This window comes from Salvia splendens, chromosome 2 (genome assembly GCF_004379255.2).
Source record: "Salvia splendens isolate huo1 chromosome 2, SspV2, whole genome shotgun sequence".
NCBI lineage: Eukaryota > Viridiplantae > Streptophyta > Magnoliopsida > Lamiales > Lamiaceae > Salvia > Salvia splendens.
This window is the reverse complement of record NC_056033.1, coordinates 23,506,164-23,515,882: the sequence shown is the minus strand read 5'-3', so window position 1 is coordinate 23,515,882 and position 9,719 is coordinate 23,506,164. Positions and strand designations below refer to the sequence as shown.

At 35.6% G+C, this 9,719-nt stretch overlaps 1 pseudogene; it reads right to left on the bottom strand.

Moving 5' to 3' along the window:
• Positions 1-7,853: 7,853 nt before the first annotated feature.
• LOC121776709 lies at positions 7,854-9,124 on the bottom strand (annotated as a pseudogene).
• Between the last annotated feature and the right edge of the window lie 595 nt (positions 9,125-9,719).

The window sequence follows — 9,719 nt, the reverse complement described above, 5'->3', positions numbered from 1 at the left end:
CTTGAGACGTTTCTTTTGGGCACATGATTTTAGAAAGTTGTGTTTAGTGAATTAAATAAAGTAGATGAGAGAATAAAGTAAGAGATAGAAGAGAAAGTAAGTGTGATTAGATGTTTTATTTTTAGCCAAAAAGAGAAATGACTCAAGTAACTTGAGACAACCCAAAGTGAAATACGACTCAAGTAACTTTAGACGGAGGGAGTATATGTTGGCCTCTATGTCAACAGGTGCTTAGACATCAACATGCCGCCATGGTGACTGCCGCCGAGATTATGCAAAATCTCACAAATCTTTTTGGTACTCAGCATCGAGATTATGCAAAATCTCACAAAGTCTCAACCCTTTCAGAGTATCATGGCGAAAACTATAAAGGAAAGCTCTTCCGATCGGGACCATGTCCTCGAGATGATGAGCCACCTCAATCAAATTGAGGTTTTGGGAGAGATAATCGATCCCGAGTCCCAAGTTACTATAATCCTTCAAAGTCTACCCCCTAGCTTTCAGCAGTTCAAGCTCAACTTTGAGATGAACAAAAGGAACTACACCTTGGCTGAATTGTTGACTGAACTTCAGTCGGCGGAGGACCTTATGGTTCAAGCTAAGGCGGCAATGGTTAGTTCGACACATCATTCCTCTGGCCCTAGGCCTGGCGCAGGAAAGAAGAAAGTGCCAAACCAGGTTGCCGCTAAGGATGCTAAGGGAATGAAGAAAAGGAAGGCAAATAAGAAGCAAACAGGTAAGTACTTCAAGTGTGGACAAAATGGGCACTGGAAGTCAGACTGTCCTAGAAAGGGCAAGGCTACAGGTATGCACCAAGCTCTAGTGGTCGAGTTATGTTTGGCTTCGACGTCTACTCATACTTGGGTTATTGACACAGGAGCTACTGATCATATTTGTTTTGATCCTGACTTAATGGAGGTGACAAGGCGGCTATATGATCGTGAGATCGAGGTCAAGTTGGACGACGCTACTAAAGTGGCGGTCGTTGCAATGGGAGATGTTTATTTGCGTTTTAGTAGTGATATATTTTTAATGGGAAGAATGTTTTGTTGATACCTTCTTTTAGAAGAAATTTAATTTCAGTTTCTAAATTAGTTTTTTATGGATATTCGATTTCTTTTAATGACAATTGCGTTATAAAGAAAGATGGTTCTTATATCTGTCGTGGTATCATGGAAAACAATCTATACACAATCACATCTACACAATTTAATGATCGCAAATAAGAACTCAATACAACATCGAAAATTTAAAGGGAAAGGAAAGAACCTTCAAGTTCAATGAACGAAACGTACTTATGGCACCTTAGACTTGGTCATGCCAACGAAAGAAGGATTCATTCTCTAGTGGACCAAGACCTTATTAAAGGTTTAGAGAAAGAGTCGTTCCAAACGTGCAAATCCTGCTTAGAAGGCAAGATGACTAAGAAGCCTTTTAGGGCAAAGGGAAATATGGCCAAGGAAGTACTTGAGCTCGTTCATACTGATGTGTGTGGACCAATGTCATCCGAGGCAAAAGACGGTTTTCGATACTTCATCACATTTATTAATGACATCTCGAAAATTGGATACGTCTATTTGATGCGCTACAAGTCTGAATCTTTTGACAAGTTCAAAGAATTCAAGGTGTATGTTGAGACTTATCATGTAAAGAGTATCAAAAGTCTGCGATCTGATCGCGGAGGCGAATACCTAAGTGCCAAGTTTTTAGACTACTTGTCAGTAGCGGGAATTAAATCCCAATTGACTGTGCCGGGAACGCCCCAGTAGAACGGCGTGGCTGAAAGAAGGAATAAGACCTTGTTAAACATGGTCTGATTGATGATGAGTTATGCACGATTGCCTATTTCGTTTTGGGGACATGGCTTGCTTTCTGCGAGTTATATTTTAGTCAACTTACCATCAAAATCCGTTCCTACTACTCCATATGAGTTGTGGACTGGGCGCAAGCCCAATCTAGAACATCTCAAAGTATGGGGTTGCCAGGCTCATGTATTGAAAAATGATCCAACTAAGCTGGAATCAAGGACGGAGGTATGTGTGTTTATTGGTTACCCTAGAGGATCGAAAGCTTATGAATTCTATAGTCTCCGAGACAAGAAAGTCATTGTGAGTACTTACGCGACATTCTAGCGGTGATCGAAAGCTTATGAATTCTATACCCAATAATCCTGGTATATTGGGTAGTGGTGATTAATAACTAGCGGTGCTAGGATTGCTATTATATTGAATCGTGCGCGAGGTGAGTCTCGTTTGATAACGTCCTCAAGAGGAGCTCGAAACAATGCTTTAGTTGGAGTTTGATTACTCTATGAATAATAAATAAACGTTTATTGCTAAATCCGCTCTTGGAATTAATAAGATACAAATTAATTAATTTCATAGCAGACACTAATTAATTAACGGTTGTTTCTATCTTAAGTGCGGGAAATGAACGACAAACAAATGGAAACCCGGATTACTTATAATTTTGGATTTGGATGGGCAATGCATTATTACTTCTGTAGTGGCTACTCGTAATATTCCAATATAAGCTTGTATTAAATTGTGGGTTCAATTTAATTAGTAAAAAACTTATTAGGGGAGGCCATATGCAAAACCTTCCATAGATCTCTGTCTGAGCCCAATATATGACTTAATATAAATAGGAGAATAAAGGAGACAGAAAATACACTTATTTTTAATCATAATTTTCGTCCCCCTATCCTACACTGTGAGGGACGAAATTTTCTCCTTCAGCTCTCTTCCGTGAGATAGAATTTCTGTCTTCTTTATTTAAGTCCTAAAGTTCTGGTGAGAGCAGCCCATAGTGATATCAGCATATAGTCCGGGAACGAGTCAGAAGATCCGTGGTTTAGTATTCAAGATCTTCACGTGGAGAAGGCGCGAGTTATCATCGATTCTTTAGAGAATCTTCAAGGTAAAATAGCTAATCCGTAGAAAAGCATGTTTTAGGTTTCAATTACACTTAAAGTATGATTTTATTTAAATTATAAGCACGATACATGTGATAATTGTGATAATAGAATTTGTCTAAATAATCTGCTAAATAGATCATAATTATTATGTAATTGATTTATGTATGATTCCGCTGCTAACTCCTTCAATTGGTATCAGAGCCTTATTTGGATTTAAATTTTGCAAAATTCATGTATGCATGTGTTATTTGATTTCGAAGCATGATCTTGGTTTTGTTGTTGTTATTTTGTACCTATTGAACTCAAGAACAATTGAATCAAAGACCTTGAATTATTAAAGCGCGCGATACGTGTGATCCGTCGGCGCTTGTGCCTAGACGGATCGTGCGACGTGCGCCCGAAGAAGGGATGTCGAGATAGTGCGAGCGTGGAGCGGCGATCACGGGGCGAGGCGAGAATTTCACAATAGGTCTAGACTACCTATCGTGAAAGGTTACAATGTTAGTCCGCATATTTCTAAGCCTTACTGAAATAAGATGACATTGGTGTGGTATAACACTGAATTGGATCTAACAGCGAGACAAGTCTTTATGCTATCTACTGAAAGACAAGGTCTTGATAATTATTTATTTCTTAATCAATGTACGTTAGCATTGAGCATACGGTATTGATTATGCACTACTTTGACTTACCAAATGGTGCGGGTTTTTCGCAACCCAATAATCCTGGTATATTGGGTAGTGGTGATAATATCTAGCGGTGCTAGAATTGCTATTATGTTGAATCGTGCGCGAGGTGAGTCTCGTTTGATAACGTCCTCAAGAGGAGCTCGAAACAAGGGTTTATTATTCAGAACCTAGCTAGTTAGAGTTTGATTACTCTATGAATAATAAATAAGCGTTTCTTGCTAAGTCCACTCTTGAAATTAATAAGATGTTAATTAAGTAAGTTCATAGCAGACACTAATTAATTAATGGACGTTTCTATCTTAAGCGCGGGAAATGAACGACAATCAAATGGAAACCCAGATTACTTATAATTTCGAATTTGGATGAGCAGTGCAATATTACTTCTGTAGTGACTGCTCGTAATATTCCAATATAAACTTGTATTAAATTGTGGGTTCAATTTAATTAGTAAAAAGCTAATAGGGGGAGGCCATATCCAAAACCTTCCATGGATCCCTGACTGGGCCCAATATGTGACTTAATATAAAGAGGAGAATAAAGGAGACAGAAAATACACTTATTTTTAATCATAATTTTCGTCCCCCTCTCCTATACTGTGATGGACGAAATTTTTTCCTTCAGCTCTCCTCTGTGAGATAGAATTTCTGTCTTCTTTATTTAGTCCTAGTATTCTAGTGAGATCAGCCCACACTGATATCAGCATACAATCTGGGAACCAGTCAGAATATTCGTGGTTTAGTACTTAAGATCTACACGTGGAGAAGGCGCGAGATCTTCGATTCTTTGGAGAATTTTCAAGGTAAAATAGCTAATCCGTAGAAAAACATGTTTTAGGTTTCAATTACACTTAAAGCAAGATTTAATTCAAGTTATGAGCATGATACATGTGATAATTGCGTGAATAGAATTTATCTAAATAATATGCTAAATAGATCAGAATTATTATGTAATTGATTTATGTATGCTTCCGCTGCCAACCCCTTCACTATGAAACATCATCGATGTCGTTGATGAATATTGGAAGATGAGTTCAACTATGACGAGAGATTATGTCATAGATTTTGTTGAATGTGTTATTTCATGTTTTGGCGTCATATCTCGGAAGACCTACTTAATAAGATATGGCTAGACATGTAGTAAATCAAAGTTGTTTTCTAGGCATGATTGGGAGTATAGACTGCATGCATTGGGAATGGAAAAATTATCCTAACGCATGACATGCATTCATTGGAACTCCAGGTCCGTACAATGATATTAACGTACTACATCAGTTTCCTATTTTTGATGATACTTAGAAGGTCAAGCATCATAAGTTAATTATACGTAGTGAATGGTCATCAGTATATTAGGGCATATTTTCTCATTAATGAGATATACCCCTGCACGGGTTGCATTAGTTTCAATCACTTCTCCACAAACTCAAAAGCATAAGTTGTTTGCTTAGCACCAAGAGTCTGTTAAAAAAGATATTGAGTGACCATTTAGAGTCCTATAAGCGCGTTTCACATTTTTGTGAAGGCCATATCTTGTTTAGGACAAGATTTTGATGGAAAAAAAATGATTGCTTGCAATATCATGCATCAATGACGGACCCAGGTGGGGTCGGTCGACCCCACCTTGGTCCGACGAGCATTTCCGAAAACTACATTCACGGAGTTCCGATATCCTGTGCAACTCACCTTCGACCCCACGGAGCTCCGCCTTGACCCCAAGCAGCGGATCTCCACCGCAATCAGCCTTTGCCGGAAATATAAGAGAGAATCAGTGGAATGATAAGATGAAAGAGATGGAGACGGAGAGAACAGAGTCTGAGAGTTTCAGATTTACAAGGAAGGAAGAAGACGATATGTTGGTGGAAATGGGCTAAATATTTAGGCCTACTACTAAAATCAGTCGGCTCTTTTATATTCAATGTGATGGGTTGATTTATTTAGCTATGATACTTATTGATTGACTAAAGATAATTATATTCATAATTAATTAATGATAATTCATTTTATTTTTATTGAAGTTATTGATTTTTTAATAAATTATTGATAAATACAAGAGTATTTTTTAAAATAATTAATAAAAACTTTAAAAATAAATATTTAAGTTAGAATATAAACTAATTTAATTACTCTCTCGGTCCACTTAAATGTCCACATTTTTGAGTGGTATGTGATTTCAGGAGAAGTTGTTAGGTAGAGTAAGTAGAGAGAACAATATAATTGAATATTTTTAATGAGGAAAGAGGAGAGTGATATTTGTTTCCAATTATAGAAAGTGGACATCTTAAGTGGAATAAACTAAAAAGGAAAGGTGGAAATCTTGAGTGGGACGGAGGAAAAGTATAATAATTAAAAAATATATATTTATATATTATATTTATTATTATTATTTTGTAGTACTATTATATTCGACCCCACGAATTTCAATTCATGAATCCGTCATTGTCATGCATAATACGATAGATGAAGATGAACGTAATGCACATGAAAACTATTATGATCTGAGTTTTTCGAGATACACCTATAAAAAATATAAGAAAAAAATGCCAAAGCTTTTTGGTGCTCTACTCAATGGACCAGGAGCTTGTTTTCATAGTATATAAAAAATCTAGATTAACTACGTAATACAGAAGCTCATATTACCTTTTGAAACTATTTGATTGATGAGCATATTTGGAAAAAATTTAGCAACAATCTTGTTTAAATTATCTTTCTATTTTTACTTCTAATTTGTAATTTAGTTTATTTATTTTTTATATATCATATTTTTTTTATTTGTATATTTTATTATGTTGTACTTCTATTATATAAATTCCTAATACGTTCTATTTTAAATTTGAGTAATAAAATAACTTTTATAAATAGTATATATATATTTTTAATATATTTCGATAAATTATGATCTCCGTTCATTAAGGTATCAACAAAAAATATAAATTTGAGTAATAAAATAACTTTTATAAATAGTATATATATATTTTAATATATTTCGATAAATTATGATCTCCGTTCATTAAGGTATCAACAAAAAATAGTATTTCAAAAATAAAAACTTCTTCCATATTTTTCTCCCTTTCATTTTACTAATTTATTATTAAAGTTCATGTTATCCACCTTACTAATTTATTATTAAAGTTCATGTTATCCACGATTTAAGACTTTTTCATAAAAATATAAAATACGACGTCCCTAAAAAGTATAAACTATATCTTTATCCATAAATTAACTTTTTCATGAAAATATAAAATACTCTCTCCGTCCCTTTGTCCCTAAAAAGTAGGAACTATTTCCTTTTCCGTCCATCTTTTTAATTTCATATTTTCCTCTCATTCACTTTATTAATTTATTACTCCCTCCGTCCCTCCGTCTTATCTCAAGTGATTGATTTCCTTTTTTTAGCTAAAAGCAAAACTTCAACCATCTGTTACCTTATTCACTCTCTTACTTTATTCTCTTTTTCTTATTTTATTCTTTCTTTATCTCTCTTACTTTTTCCTCTCTCATGCTTTACTCTCTCCACCTTAACTCAATACATATCATTTTCTTAATTCCCATAATGAAAAAAAAATCCATCACATGAGATAAGACGGATGGAGTATTAAAATTTATATTATCCACTTTACTAATTTAAAAGTTCATGTTATCCACGATTTGAGACTTTTTCATGAAAATATAAAATACTCCTTCCGTCCCCAAAGAATATGACCTATTTTCTTTTCCGTCCGTCCCTATTCCCTCCGTCCCAAAGAGTGAACTATTTCTTTTTTCATCCGTCCCTAAAAAGTATGAACTTTCTAATTTTAAAAATTCAAGCAACTCCTACCCTTACACATTATTTCATTTACAAAATATACCATGACCATTAACAATTATATCATTATAATAACATAGACCACACCCTCCACTCAACATTATTTCCACTACCCTTTCTCCCCCTCTCCCTTACTTTTTCCCTTATTTATTAAAACTCGTGCCGAACCCAAGGTTCATACTCTTTGGAGACGAAGGCAGTATGATTTATATTCATTAAAATTAAGTGAAATTTTTTTTGATTGATAGGAATGACTAATGGAAGTGAACATTATATGCGAGATAAAAAATTGAAATAATATTTTATTAAAAAATATATTTGAGTTGGTCGAGTGAAGACGTTCTAAAATTTTTCATTCCACCACGTAAACAGATAGACTATAATTTCCAAATAACATGATAGATCAAATTAAAACAATGGATGCATGTATCTAGCTATTAAATTCATCAAGGAAAGAGCGAGAGGTCACGAAGAAGCATATCTTGTTGATGAGTGGGGAGCTCGATGGGCGGATTGTGCTTGTCGAAGGGAAGCTTGATCCGGCCGATGGAATGCTGCGGCACCAGCTTCAGATTCTCGCAGTTACAAATCTCAATCATAAATCCGTCCGGATCTTTGAAGAAGAGCTGGTCGATGGCCGCGCCTTCTTGCTCTCATCTTCATCTACTTGATGTTCATCTCCTTCAGCTTCTTCACCATAGCCTCGCACTACACAAACAACCACTCATATTTCAAATAAAATCCACGTTTACAATCTAATTCATGATAAATCATATTTTAGTACCATAGGGGACCGTTGAATTACAAGCATTTTAGATTTTATAACTCCTAAAAACGGATACTAAAGCGAATCTATATACAACGAAGATGAACCTAATACTTTGGACACCACAAAATTTTATATAGCAATGATATTTTAAGTATTACTCCCTCAGGCCTTGTGTAGTAGAGAGGTTTATTTTCAGAACAGGATTTTAAATTATTTCAAGTGAGTTAAATAAAAAAAATAAAGTAGATGGGTAGTAGAGAGGTTTATTTTCAGAACAAGATTTTAAATTATTTCAAGTGAGTTAAATAAAAAAAATAAAGTAGAAAGAAAAAAGATTAGAGAAATGGAATATAGTATTTTTTTAAAAAAAAGGAAAATGATTGTAACTATAATGGGACAACTCAAAATAAAAAAAATAAAGTAGAAAGAAAAAAGATTAGAGAAATGGAATATATTATTTTTTTTATAAAAGGAAAATGATTGTAACTATAATGGGACAACTCAAAAAAAATAGACGAAGATAGTATTATAATATATAAATTGAGAAAATATAAAATAGTAATAAATATGTTTTTATTTTTAGTAATAAGATGAGTTTTTTTGGTATAGACCGAAATGAGAAAGTGAGTTATTTTCATTAGGACAGATGGAGAGAATACCTAAAAGGAGATATGGTTATCCATGGGATCAAGACGGTCCTTATCTCGGGGCAGCTTGTCCTCGTCCTTGGACTGCACCAAGTGGATGCCGATGCCGTAGTTGAAGAGCCAGGAAATGGAAGGACTCGGGCCGCTTGATCAGCACGAACCCGAGAGCCTTGGTGTAGAATTCGACAGATTCCTCCACCGATCGACAAACCCTAGACACATGATTCAGCGCCATCAAAGGGGCCTCTTTCTCCTCTCCATGCTTCTCATCATCAAATCTCTTTTCTTGTCGGTTCTGCATTTTTTTTTAATTTCATCCTCCTATGGCGGACACTTGAGTTGACGCGTGGTGCTCATCAACATCCTTCTGCCACGTGTCAAAACTGTTTTGCCACTGTTAAATTCTCTAAATTCTGTCCCACATCGACTTGGTGAAGATCCCATCTAATCTATATAAGTGTGGATAACCCTCCCCCTTATGAGGCCTTTTAAGGGGTGAGTGACCCATTTCTAATATGGTATCAGAGCGGGCCCAAGTCGATGATGGTTTTCTCTTTATCTCTTATCTACCTCACGAGTGGAAGACCGATGTCCTTTCCGGCCCACATCGATGATGGTTTCTCTTGCATTGCCTACCCACGTGATGAAAGACCGATGTCCTTTCCGGCCCACACGTGAGGGGGCGTGTTAAATTCTCTAAATTCTGTCCCACATCGACTTGGTGAAGATCTCATCTAATCTATATAAGTGTGGATAACCCTCCCCCTTATGACGCCTTTTAAGGGGTGAGTGACCCATTTCTAATAGCCACGCATACATGAACTCATCTGCTTCAACTTTCACATGCTGCTTAAGTTTAACATACAAGTACGATAGGCCACTCTACTTTGTAACGT